Source organism: Echiichthys vipera, assembly GCF_963691815.1.
Source record: "Echiichthys vipera genome assembly, chromosome: 1".
Taxonomy (NCBI): domain Eukaryota; kingdom Metazoa; phylum Chordata; class Actinopteri; order Perciformes; family Trachinidae; genus Echiichthys; species Echiichthys vipera.
This window is the reverse complement of record NC_139826.1, coordinates 7,159,504-7,184,491: the sequence shown is the minus strand read 5'-3', so window position 1 is coordinate 7,184,491 and position 24,988 is coordinate 7,159,504. Positions and strand designations below refer to the sequence as shown.

The 24,988-nt window shown below is 41.3% G+C and overlaps 1 protein-coding gene across 1 annotated transcript in view; it reads right to left on the bottom strand.

Moving 5' to 3' along the window:
• The window catches only part of znf536 (zinc finger protein 536), a 205,046-nt gene that overhangs the window by 162,344 nt on the left and 17,714 nt on the right, over positions 1–24,988 (bottom strand). The window contains exon 3 of the mRNA XM_083919571.1: positions 11,648–11,756. The gene's annotated coding sequence lies outside the window, so the exon portion shown is untranslated. The remainder of the gene's footprint in view (positions 1–11,647; positions 11,757–24,988) is intronic.

Genomic DNA, 24,988 nt, shown 5'->3' with positions numbered 1-24,988 from the left:
TCTCACCTTCACAGCTTTTTTTCTTGCTCAATAAATGTTCATAACCCTTTTTCAATCATCAAGAGTGTTGATTTATTTCTTTCGATCACTGAAACAATGTATCGATACTGTAGTTTTAGCATTGTTTGAGTCAAAGCTGATTTTCTTTATGATTTATAAGATTTTGTTTTGTTTTATTTGCTGTGCGTGTGTGAGTGTGTGTGTGTCTGTCTGTTTGTTTGCATGCATACTTTTGTCGATCAATGGTGGTTGCTGGCAGTCACAAAGATGATGATGGCGCAGAGATGTTAGTGTGCCTCACTTGCTCGGCACAAAGAAGAGTATGTGTGTGTATTTGTGTGTGTGTGTGTGTGTGTGTGTGTGTGTGTGTGCGTGCGTGTGTGTGTATTTCTGTGCACATTTGAGTGTGTGTGCGTGTGTGCATGTGTGAGTGCGTGCGTGTGCATGTGTGTGTGTGTAAAAAGGAGGGGTGCTTCTCAAGCAGGGGTGTCAGCACTTGAAAAATCAATCACCATCTGGGCTCATTTCATACAAAGGACAGAGGGAGGGGAGGATAACTCACAAACACACACACACACACACACTTCTAGCATCTTTCATTTCATGCAAAGACAACAGAGGGCAAAACTGTACAGCAGCGAGGTGCCCCTCTTGTCTCCTGCCTTTCTGTTTTTAAGTGAACACACACTCCTCGTCTGGATCCTGCTGGTATAAAAGCAGGTGCAATTTCCTTCTCTGCCCTGCAACTCTGTGTGCCTGGACATTTTCAAATCGGAGGGTTGCAGCGGTTGTAGTGAACGGCGAGTGTACAATTGAGGAGGCTGAGGGTCGAATATGGAGGAGTGGAAAGTACTGGCCACGCTGGGGCCTATCTAAGCCATTAGCCCAGTGCTATGTGAACATGCTGCATCAGAGCTGGTGAGCAAGGTCATCCAAAGCAAACAGGGATAAGGGGAAAGAAAAGCAAAGATTCATCTGCTTGAGCTAGCACCTCAGGTCAATGGGTTTACTTCCTATTCACCACAGCACAGTCCTCATTTACACATGCTGCTTTAACCTGCTTTTCACAACCTGTTTTCAACTTTGTATAAGGCACTTTTATATGAGAAAAGTGAATGTTTTATGCAAACAAGTTTTTTTTAAAAGTATACACAAAAACCTTGTGGTTGTAAGCGTGTGTGTGTGTGTGTGTGTGTGTATATGTGTGTGACATGATTTTTTGCTGCGGTGCTGCCTCCTTTCAGTTGCACAGTTGTGTGAGAAATACCAGTGGCAGAGGCTGCTGAGGCAGCGAAAGCATTTAATACTCAACAAACAGTTATCCAAGCCCATATCCAATAGCTAGACACCACTGTAATGTGACCTACATACTAAGTGAATAGGTTTTTTTTTTTGTATGTAGGTTGGGGTGGGTGGGGGTACGGGGCGCAGGTTTGGGGTTTAGGAGGGGATGTGAACAGAACTCATTCAAATGTCAGGAATAAAAGTATTCCTTTTTGCTCCCCTTTTGCCTCCTTCGCTTCCACTCCTTTTCTCCTTCAAGAGCAAAAAGAGAAAGTACAGGATAATGTAACAGGACATATTGTGTCCACCAATGCATTGAACTTTCCCTCCTTTGTCCATCTGACCCTCTGGAAACAGGACTTTCCCTCTCTCTTTTTGTGAATGAATGAAATAACTACACAAACGCACACACTCAATCACTAACTTATTTTATTAATTTTATGTTTTTCTGGATTTATGTTGCTTACTCTTTGTTTGCTTTTTTAGTCTGTTTGCTTGTCATTTACTTTTGTGGATCACGTGAATTTTGTATTTGCTTATACTGTACATAGGTTAAATTCACATCACATGTGTACAAATGTGGCCCAAGTCTGATTCTTTTTTCTCTCATATGACACAGATCTGATTTTTTCAAAAGTAGGCCTACTGTGGAAACAAAAATCCCATCTGATGTATATCTGATTACTGGCCATGCAACCGCTTTGACAACAGTCATATGGGGATTCAGGTGTGGTTTTCTACAACATACTTCACTGCCCAGAGCAGAGTACCGCCGCTATGCGGAAAGGAGTGGAAACTTTTGGGGCAATTTTAGCTAAGCTAGCAACCTACCTAGCTTGCTAATTCCACCATACTTGCATGATACTCGCTAGAGAAAACAAAGCTTGCCACTTATCAGGCGACAGCATTGTACTTTCAATACAATGGATGAAACATTAAGTTGTTCAATTTTACTCATTTAGCAGCTGGCTAGCTAGCTAGTGAGCTAGTTTGCTAAATCCACCATGCTTAAAAGCTACACTGGTAAGAGAAAATGAACGGTAGGCTGTTGGCCAATGGAAGCGCCAGTACCTCTGCCTCAATTCTTTTCAATGGGAGGTGGGCGGACAGTTGAGATGGACCTTTGGTTAACATTTTTTTTGCTATGGTTGCTAAAGCTGTGTTCTACAGCCGCCATGTGCCTGTCTAAAATGTGATTTTTTTGCTGTTCTAACGTGTGTGTGTTTGATGTTCATGCACTGATGTCGGATAAAGGTCACTTCAAACATGAATGTGAACAGTCCAGACAGAAAGATCAGATCTGGAGAAAGAATTGAATTTGAGCATCAAACCCTGTAATGTCTTATTGAAGGGAGATTTCTTCTATCAGACTCCAGGTTTGTTTTTTTTTTTTATATATATCTCACCTGCACAATTTGCTTCTTTTTTAATGTTTTTGTGTTTCTGCTGTTTTCTTTTACTGTGCAAATAAAATAAAATTACTTACTACACAAGAGGAGGAAGCATCTGTCCTAGGGATGTAGCAGAAGGTGATCTTTGATAGAAAATCTAGTCTCATTTGTGTTGTGATCATAATAATCTACCTCACCATGCAAGACTTTCTGTTCTATTTATTTATTTATTACTTCTGGTGCCAAACCTTGACAAGGGCACTGCTTCGGTGAGTTGCAGGCGCAGAATTAAAAGCCCATTATGCATAATTTGAGGCAGAAATGGACAGATTCACTTCCGAACAATTTTGATAGGTTTGGTCCCAGTCTCAGCCTAAAAATTGATGAATGAATAAATGCACACATGCATGCACGCACGCACGCACACAAACACACACACACACACACACACACACACACACACACACACACACACACACACTCACGAGTACACAGTCAATCTGCCTGGCCACATCAACAGAGCAGGTGTCCTTAGTAATGCACCACTGCGCACTTGGATCTCTGCATCTCAGAACAGAGGGAAAAGAGGGAGGAGGGAGAAGCAGAGAAAGAAATAAAGGACAGTTAGAGGAAAAGAGGGGGAACAAGTGTCAGTGATGCCATGTTTATGTGTATGTTGGCTAGATGCTGGCAAATTCGGAGGCATTCTGAGGATCTATCACCAAACTAGAAGTAACTTTGCTCGAGAACGACAGACTCATACAGTCATTATTTTGGGGATGATTAGAAACATTGAAATTATGTTTTTTCGGTATCATATGAGAAATATTTATCAGGAAGACAGGCACTGAGACACTGAGGAGAAACTAAGCAGAGAGACGTACTTAGTAAAGACCATGCCTTTGCCCCCCGCTGAGTCTCAGCAACATGGTACATAAATAACCATTATGAATCATGCTGTTTGGTCTCACCCTGTCGTTTCTCAAACAAGATCCAGTTTCCATTTAGCCACAATAGTGATGAACGAGCCTCCTGCGACGGTGCACCATTTTGAGAAAAAGCGACAAGATAAAACATGTTTATCTAGTGCTTTAATTTGTTAAAAATGCACCCAAATCTAGTCGCTTTGTCTGATTTAGTATCACATCTTCAGCTGCTCTCTGTTTACATTTCAACTTGTCTGCCTAATAGGCTCGTATCCAGTCTAAACCTACACTAGGCCAGAGGGCGAACAACAAAACAGCCACGCAGCTCAGATGAAGAGAGAATCTGCTGCTCAAAAAAGACCATTAGTTTGCACAAAAGAAGAAGTCTGAGAGGTTACACATCTATTATCATAAAGAATAAGACTCCTTTGGGAAAGTTTGCCCAGGTCAAATGTGATCAAATGGGTTTGTAAAAATCCAAGAATGCTCAGTCATACCATTAGCAGTGTCATGGATGCATGTAGCTTGTTGCCTTTCCTCTCTGGCATCAGATCAGACACAATGTCTAGGGTGGTTCACTCACATACGCTTCTGTGGCCTAAGAGATTACTCTACACAAACTTTATCCCGTGGCAAATCTATCCTTAGAGCACGCATTTTTAAACCTTGTAGCAGAAATCAAGCCTCCATTCAGGGAATCCCCTTTGTAGAACTTAAATACATCCCAATGTGTCCATCAACAAAGGCCTCTACCCTTCCTCCTCGCTCTCTGTGACACACTAAGTTTAGGATTGTTCAACTGGCCTGTGGGTGGGTTTTTCATTCTTTCCCATTCTTCCTTTATTTTGCTCCTTCTTTAGAGCATTAGGGCGACCAGCCATTGAACTACAACCGCTACTATAAAAATTCATCAGGATTAAAATGACCTCACACACAAAATTAAAGTTCCCCAATGTACACAATAAGGGCCTGTATCTTTTTTTAAGACATTCTCAGCTTCCTTGGGAACAGGATTGTTTCTTGACAAAGTGGTCTCTACTCAACAATGAGCACCTTTCAGACACACACAGGGACTGCCTTTAGAGCTGCGGAGAGAGACGGATTTCACATATCAATCAAAAGAGGGAGGGTGTTGGTGGGGGAGGGAGAAAAAGGGCCCTCGTCTGGTGAGAGTGGTCCTTCAGGAACCATGAACAGATTTGAATGGAGTATATGCTTTTCTCTCTTACCGCTACTATTCATAATAACAGAGGAAACAGGAGTAGTGGAGAGGGAGGGGAGTCCTCTTAACACGTTTTTTTTGTTGTTTTTTTCATTTAAGACTTGTCTTCCCTTATATGGGGACAGAAGCACGGTCTCTCAGCCTGGCCCTGAAATAATAAGACTGTAGTGGATGCCTAGATTGTACAACAGTGAAAAAAAAAGTTGCTTTGTGAAGAGGCCAAGAGGGCCCACTGTATTCTGTCTGTGTGCAAGCTTTCATGTTCTTGAGTTTATACATGCTAGGCCCTGTATGTGTGTCTGTCTGTGTGTGTGGGGGTCATTCCATTACACCTGCGCGATGGCATAATGAGCCCATGAGTGTGTGCACTGGGCCACAGCCACCCACTGCGCCAGCCATGCACACTACCGCCGCTAATCATGTTGAAAAGGAATAAGGTGTCGGAGGAGGTAATTCACAGCTGTATTAAAGCACTGCAGCCCAGTTATAAGGTACATAAAACAAATTAAATATAGTATCTTATTATGGAGTATTTTTGACAGCTGTTTTAATGGCTGCACCTCAAAGGTCTTCTTATTAGGTCACTGGCTACATGTTTCACCTTCTACACTTTTTTAGCCAGGGGTATTCAGATCATCTCTGACTCATAGCTCATGGGAATACAAAGGGAGTGGAGGAGAATTGGATAAAATCTACAGAGTCCGTTTAGTGTTCAAGTTACACCAGAACTGTGAGGCATGGGAGTCCTTTTCACAACAGAAAACAGATCAAATATCCAAAAAAAGGATAAAGTTATAACATTTTTTTCTTGTCAAAGTTCTCCCAGGTAAAACTAGGAGTTGTATTTTGATTTTACACAGTATATGAAATGTTCTGTTTGTCAGAGTACTAGCAGGCATTTACACAAGAGGAGAAACCAGGGAGATCACCCCACGTTTGTTCATTGCCTCGTGAATTACATCATTTCACCATGCATAGACCTCAGTCTGACATTAAAGTGGATCTCTGGCAACTGGGGAAAAAAAGTATTAGTATTCACTGCATGTATGTGTGGCACATGTGTGCTATTTTTAAATAGGGATGCTGTGAAAGTGTGGAATTGGGGACAAGGCAGCCTTGCACCGGGCCGTGACACAGACTTATGTTAAACCTAATTAGATCATGATAATAGCTTTAGGGCCCCAGTGATCAATGCTAGAGGTCTGTGGAGATGAACTTTCCTTAAGTTTCATGCCGTACCCTGGTTGTACTCAATTTTTTTCACTGACACACACACACACACACACACACACACACACACACACACACACACACACACACACACACACACACACACACACATCAGACTGGTTTGCAGACACTGTAATATGATAGTGTTATTTCAAATATGTGTCTGCATATCATCTGTCTGCATTAACGGTTTGCCATTCTAGTGTTGGTACTGAATGGGTACAATATGGTTAGATCGATACATATAGGCAGTTATTCAAATGTTAAATAGCGTCCATTAGTGCTACGTCCACAGCCAATATGATGTATTTGATTCAGAATTTTTTAATATTGGCAACTCAAAAGGCCTGTTTGGTATCACCCGATTCCTCCAAGCCTCTCCCATAATGCAATGCACCCACAGTGTCTCCTCATCACGTTTCTGATTACGATCTGCTTTCCGTCAACAATCTTATGGTGGAGTCCAGTTCACAGATTACAGACTCCTTGGATCACTCTCACTGAAGACAGAGAGGATTCCTTAGGCTTCCATTATGATCTAATGTAATTTGTGTAATGTAATATTTCAATACGTCTGAGTCTGCTGACATGCTAGCTAGCTAGCTTGCGATTAGTCTTGATACTGGATGCTTTGGGAATCCCTGCACGTATCGGTTGTGATTGTGCCAGTTGTTGACTCTCAAAGCTTCCTCCTTCTGCTTCCCTCTCTTGACCACCAACTCAGCCAGTGGTATGGAGAAGCATATTCAAGAGACAAAAGTGTGACCAAAGCTACAGTAACTGATGTTTCCTTGTATAAGGTTTTTGCTTTGCACACTCTAATTACCTTTGGACAAGCTCCGGTTTGGAATCAGGATTCTTGGCCTTTCGAAAACTCATCCACCCATTTAATTCCACAACTGTCAACTGTTCAGGCTGTTATGCACTCACTGGAGCCCTGTATATGTGTGTATGGGCAAGACACACAAGAAACATTGTCTGCCAATGCACAACTTAGGGTCAAGTCTGGTTTCTTTTGAGAAAACACTAGTTTCCTAACTAGTCTTTTTGAACCTCAGCCATTGCACTTTTGTAGAATTGTCATACCAGCTTTTAATCCGTTTAAATTTAATTCATTCTTATGACATTTTGATCAAGTGTCCCATGGTTTTCAGGGGCTATTTTCTTATTCTGATGAGACTACACCTGCAGGGGGAACTTTCCCTCAGTACACAGAGCTAACTACAGTACAGATCACATATCTTGTTTTGCCTGGGGGATGCTGCAGGTTCCCTGAAGGCGATGATGGGTGATGTCTCTAGAAACAAGGACAACAAGGCTACTTTGCTTAGCCTGACTCAGACTTGGAAAAAGTTTGAAAAACTAATGGATGGATGTGAATATTGAAAATAAATGTAAAATATTTACTTATATTGGCCTTTACAAACCCATTTCTGTTTATTTCTAGTGCATGTTACATGTTTCTGTGGATGAACATGTATTTTTGGCAAACCCTGTGTGTGTGTGGATTCAGTATTGTGTGTATGGATGAGTGTTTTGTTTTGTTGCCATTGCTCTCTTACTTAGGCCTCATTTCCCTACTACTATTTGCCAGAGGTCAAGTTGATTCATAATCTATTAGTGCTGGGTCACTTTGTCTTTTCAGCGACAGTACCCGGTCCGTTCCAGTTTGACATGCTAGCCTGCCTGCTGCCAAGCACTGAGTTGACAAGTGGTATTCAAAAAACTACCACAGTTTTGACACAGGTTTTTATTTTCAAAAAGTGGAAATAATATAGACTTTTTTTGTTTTCTTTTGCTGTAGCTTTGATCAGGGAGGAACTCATCATATCAAGTGGACAACACAGAATGAATAATTTACTAAATACCCAATCTCAGCCACAGATTTATCTGTCCATCGATAAAACAAGCTGTCTAGACAAAGGTGTACTGAATGATATAATGACCCCCTGAAACCATCTAACCAATAACGGTTTAACATCATTTAAGATACAATCTCCTGAAAGAAGAAGGCATCTGTCTGCCTGGTGTTGAATGGTGAGGTGTTAAGCTCTCCGTGGCGACATCTATCTCTCGCCACCACCTTGAGGGCATCTTTTAAGCAGAAGAATTTAGCCATTATGTGGCATTAACCTCATTAGAAAACACTCTTTAGCTGCTCCAAGATAAAATTGATTTACAGCTGCCATTTCCACCACTGCTCTCGATCAATGGTTAAACTATCCCTTTTATGGCCCTGTGCACACTCTCTGCTCTTTTCTCTAGTTTTCTTTAACTGCTCTTTAATTTCATTGCCCCCCTCCACTTTTGTCCTTGTGCCAGGTATGGAGTTACAGAGTGGAAGAGGGCTTTTCCTTATTCTTGCATGCTCAAATACAGGACATGTTTTGAGAGTGGATAAACACGATGTGATCCCTGGCAGATTCCTTGAACCAATTAAGCACCAAGTTGCTGTCTAAGTCTTTTGTAGATGTGGGAGTTTCACCACAGTCAGCTGAATTTGCGTGGGTGGGCTTAATTGAGGTTTTATCTTAACAAAATGTTGTAGTGTTTTTCTTTCCACTCTTACAAAGGTTGCTGCAGTTATTCACAATTTAGGAATGTGATTAGCTTAAGCATCTGCAGATGTATGACCATGTTCAAAAAAACTGATTAAGAGGGGGTCATGGTTATTATGGCCTGGATCTTGTGGGAATATGGGGTTAGATTGGTGTCAAGTCTTGATTGCCGTTATGGAAAATGTATTGTGTGCTGTAAGTGAAGCTTTAAGTGGCTGGGCAGGTAGGTGTTATAGGAATGTAACATATTTCTTGGAATAACCAGTGAACTTATCTGTTAAACACAAGAGATTTCCTCGTTGTATTTTCATTCCCATTTTAAAAAGCTGTATAGAAACAGCAAAATTTGATAAACCTCTTTTTTTCTTGACGTTCGCTCGAGGTGGTTTCACGTTTGTCAAAATAGAGTCAATACGCTAAAAGGGATATGGAAACTTTGCTGAATAAACTCTGTCGTAGCCAACTTTAACTCACATAACTGAATAGCCGTCAGTTTATATTTCCATAAGGTTCTTGGTCTCTGGATAGCATGAAACATGGTCAGTGCTACACGACGTGACAACTATTTAACTTTGACCAATTGAGGACCTCTCTCCATTTTTCTTTTGTTGGATGGCCATGGAAACTGTTTTTTATCTGGTTATCAACCTCTAATTCTTCTACTGTTAAGTGGTGGATTACAGCCACGTGGAGCCTATAGCCTGACCAAACTATGCAGTAGCCTTATTGACTCCCAACCAGTTGATGGAATGCACCTAATTCATATTTATTTTTTTTGCAACATTTCAAAAGTTTGGATTGCCTTCCTATTTATCGAACTTTATTCCCTGTTTTCCAATAGCACCTGACACTTGTTTGATCTGCTTCATTAAACAGAGAAGTCAGTCATCTTTTCTTTCGGCTTCACTTAGAATTTGTTTGACAATTTAATGGAAACACGGCTATAGACACTTCAAGTCCCTGTAACATGATTTGCATAGAGCAAATGGCACTTAAGTAGCTGACATACAATCCACAGTCCAAATCTGAACACAATTTGATCAGAGATGCAGTTTGAAAGCTCCAGAATAAGCGAATAAATTGACTTTGAGTTCAGATTTTTTTGTCACAAAAGTGTAAAAAGTTTCAAAAGATTGGCCAGTGTGGTAATTAAGGGAGTTTTCCATGGCATATTGGGGACTTTGGATGCACAGTGTGCTACAAAGCACAGTTCAAGCAGTAGACACTGTTCCACATGAGGTTGATGGGTGTACAGCTAAGCCAAGCAGAAAATTCCCAATTTATGTCGGTGTGGCCAAATGTCAGTGTATGCCCGCCCACCTCTGACAGCTCAGGTTTATGTGGACGTTTAAGCAAAACACTCAACGCTGTATTTCTTTGACAAATCAATACGACCACCATTTCAGCTCTCTTTCCTTACCTACCTCCCTCCTTCTCTTGCTCGCTCCTTTCTCATCTCCCTCTGTCTGGGAGAATTGATCCGCATGGATGGAAAGATATCAACCGACGGATAGAGTGATACGCCCTGCTCCCTCCTTCCTGCCCTCCTTTCACCGCACTTTTGACACATAAATAAAATATGTGGCCTTTTTGTTTCGATTCACCACGGCGTTAGTTCTGAGAAAGGAATATGGTGCACAGGGCTCACATGGAGCTGTTGGTAGACAAGAGGGAGCTGAGAGTCGGCTGGTTGCCATCACTCACTGTTCACAGGCGCCCTACAAAATCCCCTGAACTTTCCGACACATGCATTTGTTAGAGCGACACAGTCAGATTCTAAAGAATGGCATTAGAAAATAATGTGAGTGCTAAATTATTCAGGCTTTTTTTTGCCATAATGCCTCACATTACAACCACACACAGCTGCTACACACTAACACACATACATACAGTATACATACGTATCTGTGTGTATATATATATATATATATATATATATATATATATATATATATATATATCCCCCCACTCACATCTGAATTATGGCAGATCCATTCAGCGTCCAAATTTGGCAATGGAAAGGATGAGGTGCTGTGAGGGGAGAAGAGTTCACTAACTCTGTCATGCTACTGCGTTAAGATGCCAAAGCAGCACTGCAGTCAATCCCCACTTTAATTTCAACTGAAATAAATCACTACCATGGATACACATATTAGGCCTTGCTATTAACAGATGAATGCTACATGTCCATCCGCACCTTGGCTAGATATTCCTGATATGACGGCAAAGGCATTTCCACAGCAGTACAAGAAATAGATGCTAGGTGAACTAACCTCGCGTCCCCAGAGCATGCCAGAGCATCAGGCCTGGGTCACACAGGCCCGCAGGGTTTCCACTCCAGTCTGACAGAAAGACAAACTTCTCCTCACGCCTTCCTAAACTTCAGTTGCACTTTTTTGCACTCCTTTCCCTTCATCTGAAGCCCTCAAACATAGGTGAAGTCACACACACTAGCATACCTATGTTACATAAACTATAGCCATGCTTGCCACATAGCTTCTGGTGAGAACACGGGAGAGATGATTGACAAAAGGGAGACAGCCAGCTTGGATTTAAAGACAGACAGACTACTAAAACGGATAACTGATGGGATTAAAAAGGAATTATCTGATATGCCCGTGCAGGTCCTCTGTGCATCCATATATAACGGATGTCCCAGCCAACTGCTGTGTGTCTGTGTGTGCCCATGAATGTGTGCATACGTGTGTGTGTGTGTGTGTGTGCGCACACGTGTGTGTGTGTGTGTCATTATCATGATCATCCTCATCCTCATCCTCATCCTCATCGTCATCATCACCCCTATACAGATTGCATCAGAATGTTGTTAACTATCCTGCTGCACAGGCTTCTCCTTTTGCTCTCCCTTTCTCCTCCACTTTCACCCATCCATGCAAGACAACTGTCAAAAATAAAAATACCTGGAAACCCAGATGAATCTGCAGTTATATACCCTCTAAAGTTCCCTCCACCCGGAGTCCTCCCTTACCCCACACCCCCAACCCCCCATTTCCCTCTTCCCCAAAAGCCCTGAGTCACCTCAGACAGCGGATGGGGGTAGTTTCTTGGACAGCGTGACAGTGTGCTCAGCCCCGTTAAGCCACCCTCAGCTTCAGCTCCACTTCTGGTCGGCAGTGATCAGGGAGCCCTGGGAGAGAGAGACAGCGAGAGAGAGACAGAGAAGATAAGGAAAGTGCTGAGTTCACAGCCACCACTGCTCCCCTTCCCTCCCTCCCCTTCTGTCTTTGCTTCGAGCATCCCCTCCTCGAGAAGGGGTTTCCCCCCTGGAAAGAGGAGGGGAAGGTGAATCGACTGCTACACCCCTGCCTGCGCTGCAATAATCTCCAGCTCTCCGCTCATCCTCTCCTCCTGTTTGTACACCAACTTTTCATCATCCTGCCCCTTTAACATTTCACTCACTTTTTTGTGGCTACATATAATATATATTTTTTGCCATTTCATGTGTATTTTTTTAATACATATATATTATTACATATTTCTTACTTCCCAACTGTTTCCCAACTGCAATTTCCAAGCTTGGGATCAATACAGTATTTCTATTCTATTCTATACTATTGTATTCTATTTCTGTCTCTTTCTCAGCACTTAAGTCGTTGGTTTCACCTCAGGCTGCATGTATATAGTATATATAAAAAGTAAGATACCATGTATTTTTTCAGTAAGGGGTCTTAAAGAGACAGGCACTAAAATGGAGCGTTTCAGACAGAGGGTGAATGCAGGTACATTCAGATGGACAGTATATGAAAAATAATGTTTTTTTTTTTACTTTAAATCATATAAACCTGTTCTAGTAGAATCCCAAAATACAAGTATGAACCTGAAAATTAGCTTAATATGGGACCTTTAATTTACAGAGATTCATCATTTTTGTTCTCATAAATGCTCTTTTAAGCTGTAGGTTAAAAATGAATGACTATAATCATCATGTACTGTATGTTGATGAGGAATAATGTTGATATTAGTCTAAGAAGTCTTCTGTCAGGAAAGCCTGTGAAGCGAATTTGCTCTAAAGTTGTTTTAAACATCTGAACTCCCTCTGCACAAAAAGGCATTAAAGGAAAAGAAAAAAGGGCAGCTGAATGAGTAGATCTGCCGTCACATATTCCATGCAATAGATATCCAGGTCATTAAGCAACATTTTGACACCTCTGTTATTTACTACCCCAACCGGTTTCCCACCTCGTTTAATCAAACTTTACTAAAAACCCGCTGACTCAGAGAGAAAGCTCTGTTTATGTTTATCTCCTCAGCTCCTTTCTGCTCTCTGCTTTTCTCTTTGCTTACTTACTCATATTTTCCTAAACGTCTATTTCACATGTGTCTGGGGTTTGGAGGGGCTGAGCCACAGAAACATCACAAAAGAACAAATAAAGTGAGGTAAAACAGAGTGTTTTTCCTCCGACATGAAAGACTACAGTTATCAAAGGCAGAGGAGGTCTCAGCTATGTGTTGCAACCACCAGATGCTGAGTGTAACTTGCATTATCGCAGCGGTCAGGTGACAAACGTGTGTTTTACCAAAGCAGCTCTCACAACCCTGTGTCTTGTCATCCGTCAGAGGGTGATATGTAAAACACCAAAAACGGAGCACACCATTTTTTGCCTTAGAAGTGGTTTACCTTCGATTTTCTCTGCTGGGAAGGGATCACTTGAGACAAGGAGGGGGAGGCGGATTGAAGGGAATTAGATGTGGCTCAATACAAGTTATCTTTAATGGAGGGATCCTGGGCGGAGGGATCCAAGAGAAAGAATTTAAAGGGAAATGTGAAAGAGAGAGACGGAGGAGGGAAAAAAGCAAGATGTAAAGTGTTGGCAGCTGTGTTTGGTGCGGTCGCACTCTGGGGTCAGGTGTCTGATGAACACACACACAAACAAATGTTCACAAGGCACACATATATTAGCTGTCCCTCGCTTAATGGAAGCTGGATGTAATATTGTTCTTGTCACAACGGCCATCTGATGTCAATTTCACACAGCGGCAGGACCCTCCGCAAGCTGCTCTGTACACCAACCGCCCTGGTACCAAACAAAACCAACACACATACAAAAGGTGTCCTAATGCCACACAGTCATGTCATCTTTTTCTTGCTTCCCCTCATTTCTCTGTCTAACCCTCCCTCCTCACACACACACACACACACACACACTGGGATAAGTCATGAGGAAATGGATGCCCATGTTTTGTGGGACCACCTGTTCATCCTGGATACAAGTCTAAGAACCCAGTAAGGGTTAACCCTCCTTGTGAGAGAGAGCCAGGATTGTGTGTGTGTGTGTGTGTGTGTGTGTGTGTGTGTGTGCGCGCATCTGAGCACTTGCACCGCCCCGTCTGAAACGTGCCCCATGAGTGGCAGACTGGCTCAGGCTGTCCGGCTGGGAGGGAACAGAGCCCACTGCTGGGCCACCTCCCTGACAACACACACACACACACACAGACACACTCACACACACACAATACATCTAATCCTACGCACATTCCATGGGGAGCTTCTTTCCTCTCCATCCATTCCAAAATACCTGCCATAAAAGAAAAAAGAATAGTAAAAAAAGGCAAATGAAAGATTGGTTGTATGTGTGGTAAGGGGTTTGGATAGTTTAGCAACCTACATAGTTGTCTTCATTATTGTTTACTAATGCTAGTTTTATGGCTCAATAAGGCAGTCATAAATGTTATCAGTTAAAAGCACTGTAAGCATTTTTCTGTAAGACTACTTTTTTAATTATACAAAACAAAAATATTTCTGTTCACAGAATGATGTGAAAAAACTGCATATGTTTTACTTTTTCTAAAACTAACTAAAACTCACAAACATCACGTTACACTACCAGTGTGAGGACCACACACTCAAACCGACCTCCACACACACTTCCACCCGCTAAAATGCATCCACGCAAACCACCTTGAATCATAGCACCTCTCATCATTCTCATAAGTGTCTGAAAAAAGGGGAAGTGCTATCACTAACACCCCACCCCCCCCCCCCCCCCCCAACAAATAATCACCTCCTGGGAGGCAACGAGATGGAGGAAGAAAAAAAACAGCAATCTAGTCTTTCAAACGAAAAGGGGAAAAAAATATTTTAAGGGGCAATGAATTTCGTGGAGCTGAATAGGATGTTGGTACATGTTTTACTAAAGGAAATATAATGGCAGACTATTATTAGATCACATTAATCACGAGTGTGCCAAAGGCAGTGACAGCCGCGCTGAAAAGGATTGAAAACGCTGGTAATGGATATAAATTACCCATTGTGTGATAAAAGGATTTTTTCTTCACTAAGAAGGTAAAAAGGAATAAAAACACTGAAAGAGCCACTAAACGCTGTGTGTACATATTTGCATGTGTATATGTGTATGTATCTGTGAGTGTCCTGCTGCCTATGAGTGTGTAATATGTAATAATACAGGGTTATCAGTGTGGGATTAAAATTTTAAGAGAATCAGATAGTGACAGTGAGGCCTCGCATTAAAGGCGCCGGCGACAGAAAAGAGGGAAGGATTAAAAACAGATTAAATTGGTTTGTAGTAACGGAGATGAAAAGGAAGGAGGAAGAGGGGGAAGGAGAGTGTGTTTTGACAGAGGTCTGTCGGGCTTTTGGCATGGTGATAATGAGTCACATCTCCCATGCACTGTTATTTATCGCCGACTTGGCTCACAAACAAAAGATCAATAATTTTGAGCAAATCTAATGTTGTCCTCGCCGCTAATGCGGTCGTCCATCACATCTGCCATCTCCACCAAGGAGATGGACTGATTCCGTGTTTATTTGGAGATCAAATGCAATTATATCACATGGTTCTAATAACAGAGGAAACACCCCTCCACATGAATATGTGTGGTGCCTTGGATCATGCCCATGCATATGTATATATAGACATACAGATATGCACAAAGGTGTCACGTATGTGTAAATGATAATATATGTATTGAATGGGCGATGAGTTGCCACGCCATTTTTCCGCATCAATCTTCATTTCTTCCTCAGACCTTGCCTTTGAAATATGAAGTGTGTCAACGGCCCGTCCCCCCGCAACACAGGAGGCACACAAACATCCGTCAAAGCAACACACCCGATGTTCACCAGTTAGCCCTGCAGCACAAAGAGATGAGAAGACAGCAGATCCTTCACTGACAACTAGCCCTGGGTGAGATACTTTCCAGCCACCTGAACTCAATCAGGCCCCGGTGGAGGCAGCATTTGGGTATTTCATTTCATCTCCGTCCTCTTATTCACTCGAGGTACGTTTGATTTATCTTGCACGCAGGAATGCAAATCACATTTAGAATCCAACATCACTTTGGTTATGGTTATTTACAAAGCAGCTGCTTGTTTTGGTCCTTTTCAGCGTGGTTGAGCGCACCTCAAAGCAGACACTAATACTGTATAAGGGCCATCAGAGGTTCAATCCACTGTATCCACAGTAAACATGATATGCACCCACCCTCTTTGTAATATCTACCAACTGTTGGCAATGTCTACAAATCATTTGGGACCTTCTCCGCTGTCCTTGGCACACCAAAATCAAAAGCACCCCAATGCTATGACAGTAAAGCCAGTGGCAGGTGTAAGGCATTAGGCTCCTTCCTCTTCTCCCTGGGTGAGGTGTGAGGAGCAAAACAATGACAGACAAAGGTCATCTGGCCCACAACTACCCACCCGCTGAGGTGTTGACCTGCCGAATGCACCCCTGAGGCAAGAGGAAGGAAGGAATGAAGGGAAATATAGACAGAGTCTGCAGGCCAAGCAAAGACTTAAAGAGACAATAAAGTAGTACCAATAACATGACCAATATTAACCAAAATAAGCATTAAACCTGTCTGACTATGATTTTATGGGTAATCATAGAAACATATTACAATGACGACAGCCAAGTTTGCTCAATATCTGATGTCTTTGCATTCGTACCAGTTATAAGAACCTGTTTTATCTTCGTTTAGTTTGAGGGAATTATTACTCATCCACTGTCCAATGCTGGAGAGGCAGTTTATCAGGGGATTTAGGGCATCACTGTCATCTGTAGTGACAGATAAATATAATAATGTCATCTGCATAAAAATGACAATTCATTCGATTTCTTTACAAGTGAAAGCAGTAACAGTATTGGACCAAGAATTGAACCCTGTGGAAGATAAAAGAGGAAGTCATGTGTGTCTGAAACATGGTTGCCAAGGCTAACAAAAACTTTCTAGTCCGTTTAGAAGTCTCTTGTGATGGACTGTATCAAATGCAGTGCTTAGATCAAGAAGTACAAGAATAGAACCATTTATAATATCTGCACTCACTCTAAGATAATTTATTACTTTTACAAGCGCTGTCTCAGTACTGTATCCCCTTATTTTACCAGACTGCAAAGGCACATTGGAAATTGGCCTTAGATACTCAAAATTTTTCTTTTTGAGTTAAGGATTGACTAGAGCTGTTTTGAGTGCATCTGGAAATATTAGCTCAGGAACCTCTTTCAAAGTGACAGGAAGGTTTTTCCATTGATTGCATCAAAGTGCAAATTGAAGCCCGGAGCCCAAGGTGAGGTGCAATTGATTTTATTGTTTTTAATAGATTTGGATAGATTGTCATAGTGTTTTAGTGTTTTTAAACCAACGGCCCAAATACATTCAATTTGAAATTACTGAAAAAGTACTTGGCATTTTGTCTTGATAAATGACTGAAAGCGATCAATGAGCTCTGTTGGTAGACCATTCAATAAATCCATTCAACACTATAATACACATACTGTAGCAACTATCAATGGGGTCCAATTTTTGGAGTGACCTGCATTCACACAGGTTTTCCTCAGGCTGTATCAATATCGGTTTTCTGGAAAGCTCAAAGGCAGATCCTTCTTATAAGAGGACAGGACCTTGGCAGGTGAAATGAAATAAAGCCTTGACAGAAGGCAGAGAGCAGGGAGGCACACCAGGACCGAGGTCAACCCAAGGCACCTCCCAACTGCACCTAATTCTCCCTCTCACTGTGTCTTTCTTCCCCACTGTTAACATACCCAGACACCTACAAGCATGGCAGACTTCCTAGATGTTCAGAGCAGTGTCAGGGCACATATAAAGGTCAACTTTCCTGTGAGCCATGCAGATATTGACAACACTGTGTTTAAACTGTGTTTATGCTACAGATGTTTTTTCAAAATGTAATTGGGGCGGTTATAAATAGCCCACAAATGCATGCAGGGATCGTCACCTAAACAGTTTTTCCTTCCCCTGTTTAATTGACATCCGTATATCAGTGGTACAAATGCAAATATACAGACACAAACGTGGTGTTAATGACACAGCTGCATACACTCATCAGATCTCTGGAACAAGAGTGACACAGGCTCGCACAAACACACACAATAACAGGTCAACATCTCTGATTCACTGGAAGCAAAGTAGTCACCAAAAAATATCTTACACACGCTCATTTTGATCTCTCTGTTAAAATATATTTACACATGCAGAGGAAACGCGTCAGAGCTATAAAGGTTAAGGGTAGCGAGTGAAAAATTATTTTTGTAATGACCACCTTCAGCATCAACACCACCATCTGTATTCATCAACCCCATCACAAGCCATATTTTTTTTACAATGAATGTGACGTGGGCCATCAGTGGATGGTTATGAAGCAGTGTTACGTTCACGCTAAGCATGTCTTCAGCACTTTAGTGGAGGTCTGGAACATGTAGAACTTCAGTTATTTTTTCTTATTTTTGCCTAAGTAGGATTAGATTTCTTCAAGCAATGCTACTTATAACCATAGAAAATGTATTTGGTGTCATCAGACCTCAACTTTTGCCGATGAATATAACAAGATCAAAGTTTAAACATACCTCTGTTGGTATCCAGCCATGCAGTATACCTTGCTTTGATGAGATCAAACTTTCTTTTTTGAAAAGTTAAAAAAAAAAACGCACATAGAAATACTGTATGTAAATGGAAACAAAGCTATTGTTGTGACCAAGGGGTTTTAATTGACCTAACCTAACCCTAAATATACAGTAGTTAACTTAACATGTCCGTTCCCACACAATAACCACACTGCAGCTGCCATTTAAAGGTATAGCATAGAATTTTCAGTTGGGAGTGAAAATTTGAATTGGACGTAAAAAAAAACATATATAGTCATTGAATATAATCAGATAATTATTTTTTTTTGTCTGGCGAAAGTGCATTAATATTTTTTGTTTTTTACTGTCAATAAAACGGTAGAAGTGTTGAACTGTCTGACACCAAATACTGTATCCAGTGTGATGACCTGACTTGAGCAACATTGATATTATCTATTAGCATTATCATTATGCATCGCTGTAAAATGATGGAAATCAATTAGTCAATCAATCAATCATTTATATATGAAAATGTAGAAAATCTACTTTTCCATTTGGATCTTTTTTTTGGCTTGTCTCCCATAGTGGCAGCATTTAGTGGTGAGGAAATCCTCTGACACGTATAATCTACTTCAGACCGACATCAGCCAGTGTTGCTATCAGTGCATCCCTATCTCACTGAGCAGACTGCATGCATGAAGCAGTCTGGGAGCCAGGCTAGACTGACAGCAGCCTTTGGTTCCCAGCACCTAACACTCCAATCGTAGCCCGAATATCGCCTGTGGGATTCCACCGCACTAAAGAGTCATGTCAAAGATCTCGACAACGTGTGACGTCTCCCTCAGCCACTGCTGTCATGTTCCCCCTGCAACCCCCCCCCCCCCCCTTTTTTTTTTAATATTCTTTCCAAGCCTCTCTTGACTTGGGTTTAAGCAGGAGACTTTCTCCCTGAGTGTTTTAAGTTGTCATTTTTTTAAACACACATATCAAAGCCAGAAGTAGAGGGGGGGAAGACAGATGTTTCTCTTATGCCTTTCTACTCAAGTACAATGAAGCTTTGGAAAGGAAAGAGAGAGCGAGAGAGGAGTAGAAAGACATTTGCAAAGATCTTTTTGCAATCCACATCCTTTCTCCTGACGACTGGCAATACATCATTTGTATTGATGCAATATTAAATTTCAATATCGCATGTCAAAAGGTACAAAATGATAGATCATAGCCTAACTAAATGAATTATTAAAGGCCTACCCCGGCTGCGCTATCGGCTTCTCTTACAATCAGCTGTGTCAGAAGAGTGCAGTTGGTGATACTGGCAGCATTTCAAAGCTTTGTCGTTTTTTTTCTAGCTGCATCCCAGCATTCTTAATCTAGCTTTCTGTCACTTATTAATGTTCCCAAGGAACTTAAAAACCACAGATCTTTCCCTCCCAATAATCAGAGGCTTAACTCACGTCCTTTTATTTCTCCAGAAGAAAACTCTTTAAAAAAATAAATGAATAAAGTCATAATTAAATATTGAATATTGAACAGAAGATAAGAATAAGACAATATGTTGAGCTTTGTTGGATGTGTTAAGAGCAGAGAAGAAGGGAGAGCACAGCCATGGCTGAGGCGGTGACTCATTCTGTGTGGTATGATTTATGTGCTCTTTATGTGCTCTCCGACCCTGTAAGTTTATCTCTATATTCCCTGTCTGATAGAGTGACTCCTTGGTTGTCTTCATGCGTGCCACAAAAACACTGTGTACCGGACTTGGTGGTTGATTCGAATTTACAACCAAAGTCAAAGGTTGCTTCTTTGACGGCTTGTCAAGTTGGGGTTGACAGGAAAAGAGAGGGTAACAGAGAAGACATGAGGACAGAGAGAAAAAGAAGCTTTCCCATAGAAACAAGTGTATTTAACTTAGCTTTTTCAGCCTCAAAATTACAATAAAATGGTTACTGTTCTTGAAATCTTCATTTCAGTCATTGTCCTGGGTCCCATATCTCAAAAGCATCTCAAGGCTGAGATGGTTGTAAAACCCATCTTAGGAACCTTCTCAACCTTAAGAGGTGTTTCCCAAAAGCCTCGTAACTGAAGATACTCTTAGAAATGCTCATAACACACGCTGAGGAGGCTAAGAGCATCTTAAGCTCCATAACCTGCTAGAGAAAAATGCTGTGTTTGATGTTTTCATTGTTTTCATACAGAGCAATGATATATACAACATATTTGTGTAATTTACAACACTTATTTCTATATATAGCAGGGCTACCGACATTGAAATATGCATTTTATAGTGTAAGAACCATACCACAGACAGCCGAGGTTAAGATGCTCTCATGGGTATGCATGTGCAGTCTTTCATGAGTAGTGCTTTGGGAAATAAATACAATTTAAGAGCATTTGTAGAAACACTCTTACAAAGCGTTCTTAACTTCTAAGATCAATCAAGACGGGGCCCTGGTCTCTATTCAAAGGCAATTCTTGGAGTTAATTAAAATAATTAGACTAAGTGTTAATGAACTAAATTTAGAGGCACAAACAGATTTTTAAAAATGTTACTCTTCTGTTGTGTATGTATTTGTGTGCCCTCCTGTTACAGAACTGTTGTCACAGTGATTTGGGGATCTAAAGGAGGTATCAGCAGAAAGCAATACAAGGTCACGGGTGAGAAGGATTGAGCCTGATATCATCCCAAATAAGGTAACAAACCCACAACCACTGTCTGTTTGCACAATGGAAGGGAAATCGGTCAGTGTGCTCCGGTCCCCTGCTTTTCCTCTTGGACGTTTGTTGTTCTTGAACTATGAAGAACCTGAATCGCCTGCATACTGCAGGAAGATGTGCGGAGAACCCTATTCCCACACATCTGGGTTGCTGATTAAGGGGTTCCAAAAATCGTTCTTTACCGAGCATGAAGAGAGTCTTTTTGTATTTGTATTTTTGAATTTAGAAAACAAGTGTTGTGGCACACATGAACACTAGGTAAAACCGAAGAGACTTTTCTATTTACTCGAGTTCATCAGTGGGAAACCTCATGCGATTGACGGATGTAGCAAGCGTGTTAATACGTACACCCCCTTAGCATCTTACCTGTCAGACAATTTTAGAGTTTGAAAAGGACGTTTATTTAAAGTGAGCATTTGTAAGACTTTTAAAGTTCTTAAGTCAAGGTCCACTTGCTAGCGTTTTGAGTTGAGATGTAGAAAAAAAGTGAATTAGTCTCCATAGGCTTTCCATGGCTGTTATCTGCCAGGAAACAATAGAATAAGTAGAGGTTATTAACTGGGAACCAAATGAGTCACCTTGGCCATCTGACCGCAACATGTATCTTAAGTATGTTAATATAAGTTAAGAATAGCCATTATCAGCTGCTGGTCATACAAGACCACGTACCTAAGGCTTCTGCTGCAAATTCCACTATCAATACGAGTAATAGTTCAATATTTTGGTAAACTTATCTTATCTTAACCTTATCTGCTTTATTTGCAAGAAAATAAAGAATATCACTACCATGTCTGTTTGCTAAATATAACGCTGAAGCCAGTAGTTTGTTAGCTTAAGCTAAGCATAAAGACCGAAAGCAAAGCTAGCCGCCTGCTGGCTCTTATATTCTGATACTGATTTGAAGACACAGCCACAGATTCAAACTCTGCTCAGTTCGAAGTTGTGGGTTGTCGATCAAAAGTTATATGAAGCTTGGTGAAATATAAACGGAGCAGAAGGGCCGAGCTATATGCTTATTTTTGTGGGCTTGTGGGCTTGTGGTCTGCGCGAGTGTTAATTCCCCTGTGCATGTGTTATGTCCTGAATCCCTAACCCCCGAGAGGTTTTAATTGCAGGGTCCAGATTGCCAGGGCTGGTTAGGGCCTGGCGACCCCCATGAGAAGTCACAGCCTCCATTTAGCTTCCAGATCCCATGCATACGAACACAGGGCCCCCGTGTTAGCGTGCTAGCACTGGCTGGCAAAAATTCAATTTTCATCCCCCTTTTGTATCCAAGCCTGCTGTCTTGCCCTAACGATGCTCTCGCATTCCCGCCCCCCACCACCATTCCCCCCCATGCTCTCCTTCTCTTGCCTTCTCCCTTCAACAACAGAACACAGTGGAGTCGTTAGGACCCTCTCTTCATTACTTCAAAAAACCAATCATTAGACACCAGAGTATATACGTAATTAGAAAATCACTTCCTTTGCAATCCCGGCTAAGTAGTTTACATACTGTAATTACAGGGACAAAATCAATTTTTAATCATTTCACTGATTGGGCTCATCAGCTCAGTAGGAACATTGTATCCTGCTTGTTGTGCGAAAGCAACATCTGGGCTAAAACAATTACCCTTTTGTGTTCCACAGCGGCTCTGAAAATGCCTTGCTGTCACTTCCCCCTGTCGTGGACGCTCTCTTTCTATCTCTATCCGTCTCCAGACGCCTTTTTCCCTTTGCCTTGGTCTTTCTTTCTTTATTTTTTTATTTCTCCCGATCCCTTTCTTTTTCTCTCCCTCCCTCTCTCTCTTTCTCTTTCACTCCCTGCCCTTGACTTGGACATGGAGGATCACATTTAAAGCTTTATAAATCAATACGCTATAATAAGCTTCTCTTGACAGAGAGGGAGAAAAAGGAGAAAAAAAACAACATATTGCTTTTTTAACACCTCTTGTGTGTTTTTTTCATGCCCCTGTTGTTATTGTCAGTTTTGGGTTGTTTTTTCGTTTTTTTTCATTGAAAACACATTTTGTTGCAGAAATATCATCATATTACCATGTTTTGTGTACAGTATGTGAAGGAGGGGCAATATGATGATAACAAATATGTAGAGGCAGAATGTGGCCATTCTGTCTTCCTGTTGATGTGAGACATAAATACATAATCCAACTTCAAACTGCGTCTTCTGTCCCGGTATGTTTCACCCTTCACCGGCTAATAAAATGCTTTGTATTCTTGTCTGAGAGCGACCGGATCGATCCGTATTAGTCTGAACTCTCTCTCTTTCACTTTGAAAACTCAGGAAATCAGATTTCAGGAGGGGGGAAAGAAAAAAAATCGGTTAATGCATTGATCACTCGAGCTGTATGCAAATCACATTTGCCTCTTTTTTTTGCTGATCAATAGCATTAATTAATGGCTTCGTTTTAACGGCACCCCGCAATCCCGTTAGACACTGCTGTCGACCTCAGAAATCATCTTCCCCCCGTCCCTCAGTAGCCATGGAAATGAACAGCGCATGGCAGGGGCCATAAATCAAGAAATCCAATTTGACCATGAGCTTTAGTGCAAACAGTAAAATATGAGCATTGACAGAATACAGGTAGATCATCCCATATTGGGGGCAATATTGTTGTTTTTATGACAAAAAAAGTGAAAAAAAAAAAAAGGTTTACTTGAGTGGTCTTTTTCAACAAAATGTGTAGGACAATTATAAAAAGACTCTTTTGTTGGGAGTCTTTTTAAAACAGTTGGGTTACCATTAGGAGAGTGCACTGTACAGCCTGTGAGAACTATCTGTCTAATGAAAAGCAAATCTCTTTTTATCTCAGTTTGGACTTGACAATTCAAAAGCATAACAGAGAGCCTGTGTTAAAAACTGGGGTGTGGAATTTGAAAGATGTGAGAATCTACCAGGCCGGGAGGATCTAATAAAAAAAATAAAAAAACGCTATCAGATTATATTGTGGGAATTGTAGGATCCAGGGTTTGTGGAGCTTGACCCACGCAAGGAGCTACAAGTCATTATATCCTAGCCTGTGCTGCTTTGATTTTGACCATTCTTATTGTGATGTAAGTCCCTCACACCCCAAACTCTAAGTGAGTGCAACAGTAATTTCAAGGGACTTCCTCTTTTTTTATCACTGTCAATGGGATGGATTATTTTGAAGATCCCATTGTAAAAAGTCAGATTCCCTTGTATATTTGATTGCAAAGCAGGTGAAGGTGCTATATATCTCAGGACATATGTAGAGTTGTGATGTCACAACTATACTATATATAGGTAAATGGTAAATGGTAAATGAAAGTGCTGCGACAGCATTCCCCGGCTGCAATGACAGTGCCTGACCAGAGTGACCTGACTAATAAAAGCAGACTCGGCTTTCTCAGGAGGGGGACTTAAAGAGACAGGCGCTAAAACCAAGTGTTTCAGACAGAGGGTGAATCCAGGAAAAATAATGTTTGTTAAAGAATGTAAACATGTTCTAGTATTAAACCAAAATACAAGTATGATCCATAATGAGCAGAATATGGGACCTTTAATTAATGTTTTTACCCACATTGGACATCATTGTTTAGCCACATTTTGCCTTTATTTCTAATACAACACCGAGAGATAACTATGTCATGATGAGTGTGTGTGTGTGTGTGTGTGTGTGTGTGTGTGTGTGTGTGTGTGTGTGTGTGTGGTGCACATGTATGAGGTGCCCTCAGTGCTAACCAGCCTAGCTGCTGCTTCCAGGGATGCTAGTGTTTGGGATTAATAATGGACGCTTTTTGGAATTATTATTATTCCCGAAATGCTCTTTTGTGATTTGCTTTGAAGGGCGTGCATGTGTGTGTGGGTGGGGGGG